At 45.1% G+C, this 12,246-nt stretch overlaps 1 protein-coding gene across 2 annotated transcripts in view; it reads right to left on the reverse strand.

Moving 5' to 3' along the window:
- The window catches only part of LOC103179705 (cadherin 2, type 1, N-cadherin (neuronal)), an 88,531-nt gene that overhangs the window by 57,815 nt on the left and 18,470 nt on the right, over positions 1 to 12,246 (reverse strand). The gene's annotated exons all lie outside the window — the stretch shown is intronic.

A 12,246-nucleotide genomic window follows, 5' to 3' on the forward strand; every position in this document is an offset into this window, starting at 1 on the left:
ATACCATCGACTTATGCTGCATCAGCTGGATACTCAATCCATGACTGTTTGTGGGACATTGCTGTGTGCAATTGGCTGCCACGTTTCGCCCACAAAATGTACAGTCAATTCACTTTACAGTATTTTCTGTGAAGTGCTTTGAGACGTCTCGAAGACGTAATAAGGCGCTATATCAAATGCAAGGCTTATTCTGCATTGTGTACACCAACAACAATAATAAATGAATTTGGTATAGTGCCTTACTGCATCGTCGAGGAATCTCATATAGCCCCTGTGTGTATTTGTGGGTGAACCTGCACTTTTCACATTGGACGGATGCCTTCGATGAGATATCACAGAGGGGAGAAGAAGAAGGGGGCGTCTGAGGACATTAATAATAATAATAATAATCCTTGCATTTAATATAGCGCTTTTCACGTCGGGAGGACGTCCCAAAGCGCTTCACAGAACACACTGTAAAGTGAATTGACTGTATATTTGTGGGCGAACGCGGCAGCCAATTGCGCACAGCAATGTCCCACAAACAGTCGTAGATTGAAAATGACCAATTTATTATTGTTTTTGGTTTTTGGAGGGATTATTATTAGGCTCTGTGTGGAGTAAGGAAACTTGCCCAAGGTTTCGCCCTGTGCCTGGAATTGAACTCAGGTCTCTCACTTGCAAAGCGAGTGCTCTAACCACTGCACTGAGCTACAGGACTTACAGCATTTACTAAAATGCGGTCAAACAGGAGGGAGAGAAAAAAGTCATAGAAGACAGGCGTGGAAAACTGACTGGGTTGTTAAAATCGTAGCCTAAAAGGAACAAACGATGTCATCAAAGTTGTAACAGCTAGCTATTTCTAACCCGGAGAAAGTCTAACAACAGGGCGTCACTTCCACAATCTGTGGTTGGTACAGACAGCCTCATTAAGCACCGCAACTAACCAAAAGCGACTTCAAAGTACAGCACAAACACTTGTGTGGGGGTGGTGGCCTTGTCGGGAATAAGCAGAGGAAAGAGGAGATCTGGTGTGGTGTGTGTGTGTGTGTGTGTGTAGGGTGGTGGGGGGGGGGGGGGTTGAGGATAGGTACTTGAAGTAGCAGCTGTGTTAGCCGAGGATTAAGCCGAGCAGCAAACAATTGCTCTTTCTCGGAGTATTGAATTTGCAAGCATGTTGCTTGGTAAATGCCCCTTTCAAAGCCAGACGGTGGAGGGAGGCGCACACCTATGCGCGCACCAGCACACACACACACACACACACACACACCCCCACCCACCCCGCTCAATTCCACTTCAACCAGCCGCAAAAAGGCACTGTACAATTATTTCATCCAGAACCATTTAAATTCCTCCTCTGCGCTGCCATGAAAAAAAACAACCAAAGCCGCAGCTACGGTAATCTTGACAACACGTGAAACATTAACCTTTCGTTCGCGTTTCGAAAGCATGTCAGGATGCCACGACAACTGCCGAACACCTTCACGGCTTCTGCTCTGAACACCTCCCCTTCGCCCACTCCCACCGCCTCGTCCTCCTCACACTGAAGTTGGCCTTCAAATGTTCCCTCCTGTGGGCTGGGCTGCTCTGGCACTGTGCATTTCTCGCCAGGCAGCAATTTGGGCTTCTTCTCGAATGGACATCATCAATCAATGCCATCACATATTCATACACAATTACAGCGTTGGAAGCAGCTAGTCGGTCCATCACCCTACGCTGCTGCTAAATTCTCCACTGAGGCTCTGCATGCAATTCCTAACCCGCACCCACCCGATTATTTCACGTACCCTTCTATATCCTTCCCCCTCAAATACCTCTCTAAAATTTGGTAATTGATTTGGATCACTTTCATGGGGTGCCGTCCTTTGGATGAGATGTTCAACCGAGATCCTGTCTGTGCCTGTCCAGGTAGATGTTAAAGATCCCGTGCAGCGCTTGCCTACAAATACACAGTCACTTCACAGTGAAATGCCCTGAGACGTCCTCCTGACGTGAAAGGCACCATACCAAATGCAAGTTTATAAGGATTATTGGCATCAAGTGGTCTCAAAGCATTTCACAATAGTTACTGTGCAGGGTAGGGACCGGGGCCTTTCCACAGAGGGCAGAACACGTGGGAAAATGCCAGTGTTAATTCACAAGCCCCAAAGCCGTGCACTTTGTACACTCTGCTTAAGAAGATTCAGAAAGGTTCCCAAAAAATAAAAGCATTCAATGAACTGCTCCACGGGCTCGCATAGTGTCTGAATGATATAAGATCCACTTTACCATTCAAGACCCAAGTGCTTGGGAACCACGGTAACAAGTAGCTGGGTTGGAGGTGATAGGGATTCAAATCTGTGGTTCTGTACAAAGAGTTTAAGCATTGAGTTTAAGACTGAGCTACCCAGGCAGTGTGGCACAGGCCATCTTTTGTAACCTGGTTTGATCCAGGGATCACTGGTGCAAGTGAACTCAGTTCCCTTCGCAGAGACCACTGAGCACTAAAGAATATGTTGCAATTGCCCCACTGGCCTCCCACCTCCTCGCAGATCGTGTTCAAGATTACAAATAGTACTAATAATCCTTGCATTTGATATAGAGCCTTGTCACCTCTTTGAGACGTCTCAAAGCACTTCACAGAATATACTGTAATACTATACTGATTATTATCCCCGGAAAAGTGATCCACCAATTGACTAACAACTGGGTTCCTACTCACTGCCAGGTAAACAGAGGCATGTGGAGTAAGGAAACTTGCTCAACATTTCGCCCTGCCCTGAAATCGAACCCAGGTCCTCTCGCTTGCGAGGCGAGTTCTCTAACTAATATGCTACAGGACTCCACGATTGGTGATGGGGGAGGCTATCGATTTTAATAAGTTTTCCAACCAATATGCTACAGGATTTCACAAGATCCCCACGTTAAAATCAAAAGACATTAGCAATAATTCAGTGCAAATCACAAAAGCCACACACTAAAATGGATTTTCCAAAGCCAAGGGAGACACAATAGTGCACTGCCCATCCTCCAGTCTGTTATTGCCAGCATTGGATCAAAACTGTGTCAAATCAATCTGCAATGGCCTTTTCAAAGACAGGTCTGCCTATTTGATCTGTGAAGAGCTACGTCGCAACTATTTAAAAGAAAACATGTGGCTTTAACGTCTTTCCCAGATTGAAGTGCCCAAGTACCAGAAGCAACCAATTGCTCAATAGTTCTCTCCCCCTTCTCCCCCCGCGCCCCCTCCACCATTACCACCCTCAGTCAACAAGAAACCAGATAAAATAGGTCACTCACTTCACGGCTATTTACGGGACATCGCTGTGTGCAAATTGGCTGCAGCGCTCGCCTACAAAATTCCCAGAGTTGCAGTAATCTCTGAGAAGTGTTTCGAGACGTCTTCCTGATGTGAAATTCGCAATCTCAAATGTAAGGATTATTTAGCAACAGTAAATAAAATCGCTATTTCAAAATTCGCTCAAAACAAAACACAAATATACAGTCAATTCACTTTACAGTGTGTTCTATGAAGCGCTTTGGGACGTCCTCCCGACGTGAAAAAGCCCTATATCAAATGCAAGGATTATTATTATTATTTGATGGGATTGAAACTGAAATAACAACACAATGTTGTGTCAAAAGAGCTGTAGTCACTATGGAGCTTGTACACCACATTCATGAAGCTAGTGGATTAGCCAAATTGCCTCCTTCCATGGTGCAAATTTCTGTGATGCTAATGGACAGGCCTGAAGTCAAACACAGAGGAAATTGGAATGAGGCAGCCAATTGTGCACAGCAGTGTCCCACAAGCAATCGATTGAGCGACCAAATTATTATTGTTTGTTTTTGAAGGGATTATTATCCCCGGAAAAGCGATCTACCAATCGATTAATAACCAGGTTCCTATTTATTGTCCGGTAAACAGGCGTGTGGAGTAAGGAAACTACTGTTTTGTCCTGTCCGTGAATCGAACCCGAGTCCTCTTGCTTGCGAGGCGAGTGCTCTAACCAATATGCAACAGGACTCCACTCACTAACTTAATTTCAAGGCCATCCATCAGTGGCTGAGTTTTCAGCCTCTCTGCCTCCACACTCTGGAACTCCATCCCACGATCCCTTCACCTCACTTCCACCCTTACCTCCTTCAAGGCCGGTCTCAAGACCCTCTCCTCTTCGATCGTGCCTTCAGTCACCCTCCCACCTCTCTGCCTTCCCTCACCCCTACACCATCGCTCCCCCAAGCTTAGGTCCTGAACCGACTGTCCAGTGCCTTGGGACATCCTCCCGACATGAAAAGTGCTCTATAAATGTATTTTTTTGTTGTTGTTGGGTGGGCCTGTTGATTTTAATAAATTTGCCAGAAATCAGAGTTATTTACTTCTTATAATCGAGAAGTGATATTGATGGAAACCTGGAAGAAAGTTTGCCATCCCTAAGCCTTGTTGCATTAGTTGGTGCAGTTTACGTGAAGGTCCAGCCTCTTTATGGGTCACCACAGCATGTCTAAGACCACCTTAATTCTCCAGGGGAAAAAAAAGTCTCACAGAACTTATTCCTGTCCCTGTGTTAATGGGTTTTGTTTGCTCTCAAGCTACTGGTTAGAAAACGCTAGTGTCAATTTTATTTCAATAAAGCACCGTTTTAGTTTTGAGTACAAGACAAACATCTCCAACCATTTCAGCCGGGGTATCAGCCAGGCTCAGTTAGTAACTCTTGCCTCCGAGTCACGTCGGTGCTTGGAACTCGTACAGTCTAGATCGACGTTCCATGTCACTCTCACTTCATGGCTGCTTATATAATAATAATAATAATCCTTGCATTTGATATAGTGCTTTTCACATCTTCTCAACATCTCAAAGCGCTTCACAGAATATGCTGTAAAGTGAATTGACTGTATATTTGTTGGCGAAACGCGGCAGCCAATTGCACACAGCAGTGTCCCACAAACAGTCGTGGATTGAAAATGACCAATTTATTATTGTTTTGTTTTGGAGGGATTATTATTAGGCGTGTGGAGTAAGGAAACTTGCCCACGGTTTCGCCCTGCCTGGAACTGAACCCAGGTGTCTCGCTTGCAAGGCAAGTGCTCTAACCACTGAGCTACAGGACTCCACAATAGGACACCGCTCTGCGCCAATTACATTCACCTACAAAATAGTCACTATACTTTACAGCATTTGCTGTGATGCACTTTGAGACACCCCTCAGACATGAAAAGTGATGTATCAAATGAAAGGTTTAACTGCGAGAATTCTTGATAATTTCTGGATAGTCTATGGGTGATGTTCCAGTGGAGTGCTGGAAGGGGGTTGCATTGACAAGAGGTGCCATTTTTGGGATGACACATTATACCGAGGTCCCATCTACCAGTTTAGGTCACGTTAAAGATCCCATGGCACTATTCGGAAAAAAGAAGGGAGTTTCGGCCAGTATCCTGGCCAACACATAAAGTTGGTCATTCCTCATCCTGGCTGTTTGTGGACATTGTTGTGTGCAAATAGGCTTCCAATGACAGATCTTTAGTCTCTCAGTCAACATATTGTAAACTAAGCCAGCAGCGGCTGTGTTTGTTTCAATTTACTATAGGAAATCAACTGGAATCACACCCCTCAGCACACTTCAAAACTCACACCTTATCTGGCTGAACAAATGACCCCTCAGTGGATGAGGAAACAAATCAAAGGCTGAGGATAGAGGAGAGCCTCTCAGTTAAGGTTTCCTGAAGTCATTAATAAACGGGAGAAGATAAAGGAGAAGCCGTTTCCTACAAGGCCCCTCAAATCTCACAACAAATCCCAGAAATAACACGACAGCGTAAGAGTTCAACGTAGACTCACAAATTCGTCACTTCAAGCACAAATTGAATTCTCGCAATCTAGGATGACAGTCCAATAGTCCTTTGGATGAGACGTTAAACCAAGGTCCTCATCCTTTTCTCCTGGTGTCCTGGCCAACAATCACCTCCAAATAAAATTGGCTACACTTTACAGTAAACTCCTGGGGAGCCCTTGGGAGACATCTTGACTATGTGATTTATTATTTATTACATGTTTATCTCAGCGAAGGATTGTACTTGAAAATATAAAGGGACGAGATTGTAGACCATCTAAAGGAACTGGATAATATAGACCACAATAAGCTTCTACTAAACAGTAGAACCAGAGGACACCATCTGCGATTGAATGGGTGGGTAAATGCAGAACAAATCTGTAGAAATATTACTTCGGTGAGCGAGAAGTAAATGTACGGAACAGGCTCCTTAGGGAGACGGTGAAAGCAGAATCTTTGATTCTTTGAAGAAGAAATTAAGATAGATTTCTGTTAAGAAATATTATCTTGAGATACGATATACAATTTGGGACACGACATGTCAAGCGATTGCCCGGATGGTGGAAGGCAAACTGGATGGACTTCGGTCTTCCCTTGCCCAGCAAATTCTTATGTACTTTGTCGACAAAAAAAACGAACGATCCAAAGTGCCGCCAGTCACTGGTAGCCAAGATGAACCCTGGGATATAATAATAATAATCCTTGCATTTGATATAGCACCTTATCAAATATAAACCTCGACGCCTCAAAGTGTTCCTACTTACTGCTAGGTAAACAGAGCCAAAGAGAGTAAGGAAACTTGCCCAACATTTCGCCCTGCCAGGAATCGAACCCAGGTCTCTCGCTTGTGAGGCGAGAGCTCTAACCACCGAGCTACAGGGCTCCACAATTATGTAGCCTGGGCACACAATGAGCGCTGTGCTCTCTGCGTATGCGCCTCATGCCCCAAAGCTCAAGTAGAGGATTTCATCGCTTCATCTAATCAGGGAGCAAGGCTCAGCGGGGGAGGCAAGCGTTAAAACAAATGCCTACGAATGAACATGTTAATATAAACAGGTTCGAAATAAGTGGGCAGCTCTGTAATACACACCAAACTCTAACACACTGGACAGATATTCCAGCCTATAAAAAAATGTGATAGCGCTCATAAAAGGTGATGGAATGGAACAAATAATAGAAATGCAGCCAAAATAAATGACAAGCCGAGACAAAGGTTACACTTCCAAGAAAAATGGTATTCCACAGTGTAGCAATTTGTGTGTAGGGGCACTAAAAAAAAACCCCGAGGCATACTTAGCTCTCACACTCACAATGTAAGATATGGGATTTAACATTAATTACACTAGCAGAGGCTACCAGTATGAAAAGGCTGCTGGATTCTCAACTGGTGAAAATCTATATAAATAATAAATCATTGCAGTCGATACAGCACCTTAACAAACCATCGAGGCGACTCAAAGCGCTTCACGGGATTCATTGTGAACTGGAATGACTTGTTTTGTAGGCAAATGTGGAAGCCAGTTTGTGCATATCAATGTCCCACAGACAGTAAAATATGAAGTAATTGACTCATTTTATTTGGGGGATTGTTGGCCAGGATACCAGGAGAAACTCCCTTCTCTTTCTGAATTGTGTCATGGGATCTTAAGCGTGCACCTGAACAGGCAGAGATAAAATCTCTATTTAGCGTCTCATATTTTCAGGTATATTTCCCAGTAGGGGCCCAGTTGTTAGTCGACTGGCAGACCACTTTCCAGGGGAGTAATAATCCATTCAAAAAAAGGTAATAATTTGGTCACTCAATTCATGTCCGTTTGTGGGACACTGGTGCGCGGAATTGGCTGCCTAGTTTCGCCACAAAACACACAGCCACTACACTTTACAGTATATTCTGTGAAGAGCTTTGAGACGTCGTGAAGACGGGTTAAGGCGCTATACCAAATGCAAAGATTATTATTATTATTATATGAAGGATGGCACCTCTTTGACGATGCAGTGTACCACCATTAATGTATTGGAGCATCAGCCTAGACTAAGCGAGAGTTCAAACCTCCTGATATGGGGCTTTGAACTCACAGCCTTCCGACTCAGAGGCAAGAACGTTACCGGCTGAACCGGGCTTTGTTCTCTGCTGTTCCCAGCTGTTCTCCTTAGTGAATACTACAGCAAATCCTGGGGGTATTGCACTCGGTCCTCAAGTCAAAACTATTTCCTCAAAGCACAAAAACTACTTAAATAGGAAAAGTCTCCGGATGTGTCTCACAACCAGATTCAGCTGCCGAGCAGTATAATAGACGAAATGTGGTTAGACACACTTGGGACAGATGCCAACCTTAACTTTTCCCAATAGACTGGTGCCATGCAGCTGTTGCAGCAGACCGCCCGGCCCAGACGATGTGCTGCCCAGACGCAGGGCTGCAGGCAGCTCGAGACAGGGTAAATAGATATCTCAACACTGCACACAAACAGCAGCGATAGGAACGGGGCAATGTTTGCAGCAGAAATAACTGATGGTTACTCAAGGTCTGGGCACTGATAGTCTGCCCTTCCAGGTCCTGCCAATGAGCCAGACTGGCTGTGTTGTCAGCAGCAGTGGCCTGGAGGATGTAATGCAGACCCACCTGGCTCAGGAACCAGACTACCACGACTACCACAGGGGGATACCTTGATTCCGTTGCCAAACACGACACCCTGGATAGAGCCAGTTCTGCTCCAAGGAGACCCCACTTACCCCACCCCCCCACCCCCCATACTCCCAGGAGTACTGAAAGCTGAGAGTGTTACCAACTGAGCCAGGCTGACACTCTTGTGAATTGAACAGCATATTGTTGGCACAGAGAGAGAGAGAGAGAGAGAGAGGAAGCTTTCGTGCGTATCAAAATCCAAGACGGTTGACAAACTACAGAAGTTTTCTGGTTAAATTACTGGATGTTGCCAACAACCTCTGTTCAAATCCCATCTCTCCCTCTCCCCCTTCGCCCCCATTCACTCCCACCAGATCCTTTGTTCACTCAAGATGATGCACAAGACTATGCAAGCAAAACCCAAAGACTCCAGTTAATATTCTGATATCAGTTTTCATTTAAAGCACAGCGATCTGAGCATGCTTTGCGCATCATTTACCACCACCCCCTTCCTCCCTCCCATTTATCATGTCAGGTCGTTAAGATGTCTCAAAAAGCTTCATAGAATTTTCCCGTCAGTCCAGTGACTGTGCCTTCTGTAGGCGACTGCAGCCGGCAATCTGCACACATCAGCGTCTCACAAAAAAAAACGAAGTTTTATCTGGGGGAGGGGTGGCATTTATTGTTGGCCTTTCTCTGTTTCGAACAGTTCCACTGGCTCTCTTTTAACATGAAAGGGCATACACAAGATCTTAGTTTCACATCTCAACAACAACAAATTACATTTGTATAGCGCCTTTCACGTCAGGAGGACGCCCTAAGGCGCTAGACAGTCAGAGGGATCCGCACTCGAGCTGGTGTTTGGAACCACGATGGGTGGAGTTCGGGGAGTGTGGGGGTAGGAGGGTGACCAAAGGACATATGGCATCTCCGACAATGCAGAGCATGCCACAGCACGGCACTGCAAATGCGGGGTTTTGAGCCCGTAATATTGTGTCTGGAGAGGAGAAGACTGCTGCTGACTGAGCCAGGTTGACCGACACCTGATAGCTTAGGGCTCAGGGAGTATTGAAAATGCAGAGCAGAAGCCAAAGTGGTGTTGGACACAAAGGTTGAGGGTCCCACCAATATTTTATGATGCTCAATGCAGATCCTTTTGCAATACAATACAACATTAACACATCGTAAGTCCATTTTGGTTGGTAACTTATAGCCTATAAAGGAGGACAACAACAGTATAAGGAACAAAAAGCAAACGCACAAACAAAAGCCCCAACCACAAGGTAACAACAGCCAACAATGTAGTAAGATGCATTTGAATGGGGGGAGTGGGGGGGGGAGAGAGAGAAGGGAAGGATGTGTTAAGGCTGATGAGAAGCATTTTCTTGCTTCATTGTCTTAAGATCTGCTTCATTCCTCCTCCCAGGATCAAAACAAACCGGTTGCTTGGGGAGACAAGTTATTCATTACAGGTTTTCTATTCAAGCGGAACACAATTTGCAAGATAGGGTTTATAGAAGCAGCAAATCCCTTCCTGCCTTCAACCCCACCCCACTCCACTCCTCTCCAAAGCCTGGAACAATAGCTTTCTGCCGTCAATGGTGTGCAATGCACTGGGTTGCGAGGAGGTTTGAAGTGCACAGGCTGAGGTATTTGGGAACAAGCGTTTGCTGAGGTTTTAATCACACAAGAGATAACACTGTCATGTCACACCCACTCAAGATCTGAACGCTGAGCTGCTTCTGCTGCTTTACTTCACATCTCAGCTATGCGATTTGGGACAGATCATTTGACCAAAAATAAACTACGCACATTTTTTTTCGCCCCCCCGCCACCCCCCACCACCTCCCTATTGCATTGGTGTCTCGCAAGTCGCTCACTATCAGTCTCTTGAAAAATGCCACACATTGATCCAAACGGGCGAGGAAGCATACATACAAATGCTGACCAAGGAACAGCTGAACCAGAATGACCGTTACAAAACCCTCCATACAAAAAAAATCCTCTAATCCCGACAGGAGAAAGAAAGGTGCTGTTGCTGCAGAAAAGCATGGCATCACTTCGCAATAAACTAGCTTCGGCTTGATTGGAAAATTATTTTGTGAGTGAGGGTTCTTAGGGGAGGCCAAAGAGAGAGAGAGAGTGGGGGCTGGAATAGAAAAAGGAGGGTAAAGGGGGAGGAGATGGAAAGGGGGGGAAACGAGAGAGAGAGAGAGAGAGAGAGAGAGAGAGAGAAGGGGAAGTGAGAGATAAGAAGTGGGGAAAAGAGCGAGGAGAAAGAATAATAATGATCCTTGCATTTGATAAAATGCCTTATCATGTCGTTGAGATGTCTCAAAGTGTTGCATGGAATATACTGTAAAGTGGATTGACTATTTTGTGGGCATGCCAATTACACACAAGAGTGTGTCACAAACAGTTGTGGTTTGAGTGAGTGAGGAGAGGGGAGAAAATAAAAGAGAGAAGAGGTGAGAGAGACTGGGGAGGAAGAGAGAGAGAGAGAGAGAAAAAGAGAGGGAGCCGTTGACGTTAAAGCTTTAATGAACAAAAACTCATCCTTTAAGGTCTGTAGAAAATTCGAATCAGCCCCAAAAAAACTTTACATGGTTTACAAAAGAGTGTCAATAAGATTTTAATAAGAAAGGAGACGAATGAGAATTCCAGCACAGTCAGCTCTGACATTGCCCACTCACTCATAGGGCTCTCTTTGTGTGTGTGTGTGTGTCTGCGTATGTGTGCGCGCGAAAACAGTCGAGAAGTGATCCACTCTCGTCACAAAGGCAGAGGATTAAGCCAGAGCAGCAGATGTGTCACAGACAGGGGTCTGAAAGGCAGGGATTTGCCTTCCCTCCCCCACCACGAAAAAAGTTCCACTGATACAATATAAACTTTACACCACATTAAAATTTTTATTTCAATTGGAACAATTTGATTTTTTTTACAATTGAACTCCAGGGGCAATTAAGGCAGGGAACACTGTGAAAGAGCAATAAAGTTAATTGGAAGATAAGGTCACTTTCCTCTATCAGGCTCAGTTCCCATGGTTATTGTTTGAACCCTGGTTTTAGCAACTTCAGATACATTCACAAATCTGCATCTAGACTTTTCATACCAAACTTTTTCCTTCGATGAAGGTCCTACATCACAATACATTAAAGTTGGCTTTCCTTCCTCTCTGCCACTCCACCCCCCCCCCCAACTCACAGCCTCCCTTCCCAATTCACACACCCTCAAGGCTTTTTTTTTAGTAGCTCGTTGCTTCAGTAAACTCCTACTAGATTTTAAGATTCCTTCTAATTGCCTTTCACTGATTTTCCGCCTGAATTGCAACACATTTCGTTCCACATGTCTTGTTCAGCTGTTAACGCATTATGTCTCTCAATATTTCCACGCTCACACCACCCCCCTCCCCCCACTCTACTCTCCAGGGAACCAACAAAAGTTTATAAAAGTTGTCATCCTTACAGGCAAAACGCCTGTTAAGATCTCATCTCATCCAAAGGACAATACCTCCAAACAATGCTGCACATCCCCAGCACTACGACTGGCAGCCGAGACTATACTAGTCCAAAGTCCTGACCTGGGGCTTGAACCTACAACCTTATGACTCGGAGACGAGATTGCATCCCAAACTCTGACGTCCACATCTTCACCTACACAAAATACCACATGTCCATTACTTCAGACAGCCTGACTCATTGGTAGTACTTGGCAGTTGCAGAAGGGTCACGAGTAGCAAGAATTCCTACTACTCAGCTCCTGTTAACACTACGAGCCAAGGCTCTAACAGTTAGCGTGGTCCTAGCTGGACAAGCAGAGGGAAGTTTGCCACA

This window comes from Callorhinchus milii, unplaced genomic scaffold (assembly GCF_018977255.1).
Source record: "Callorhinchus milii isolate IMCB2004 unplaced genomic scaffold, IMCB_Cmil_1.0 Scaffold2, whole genome shotgun sequence".
Lineage (NCBI taxonomy): Eukaryota > Metazoa > Chordata > Chondrichthyes > Chimaeriformes > Callorhinchidae > Callorhinchus > Callorhinchus milii.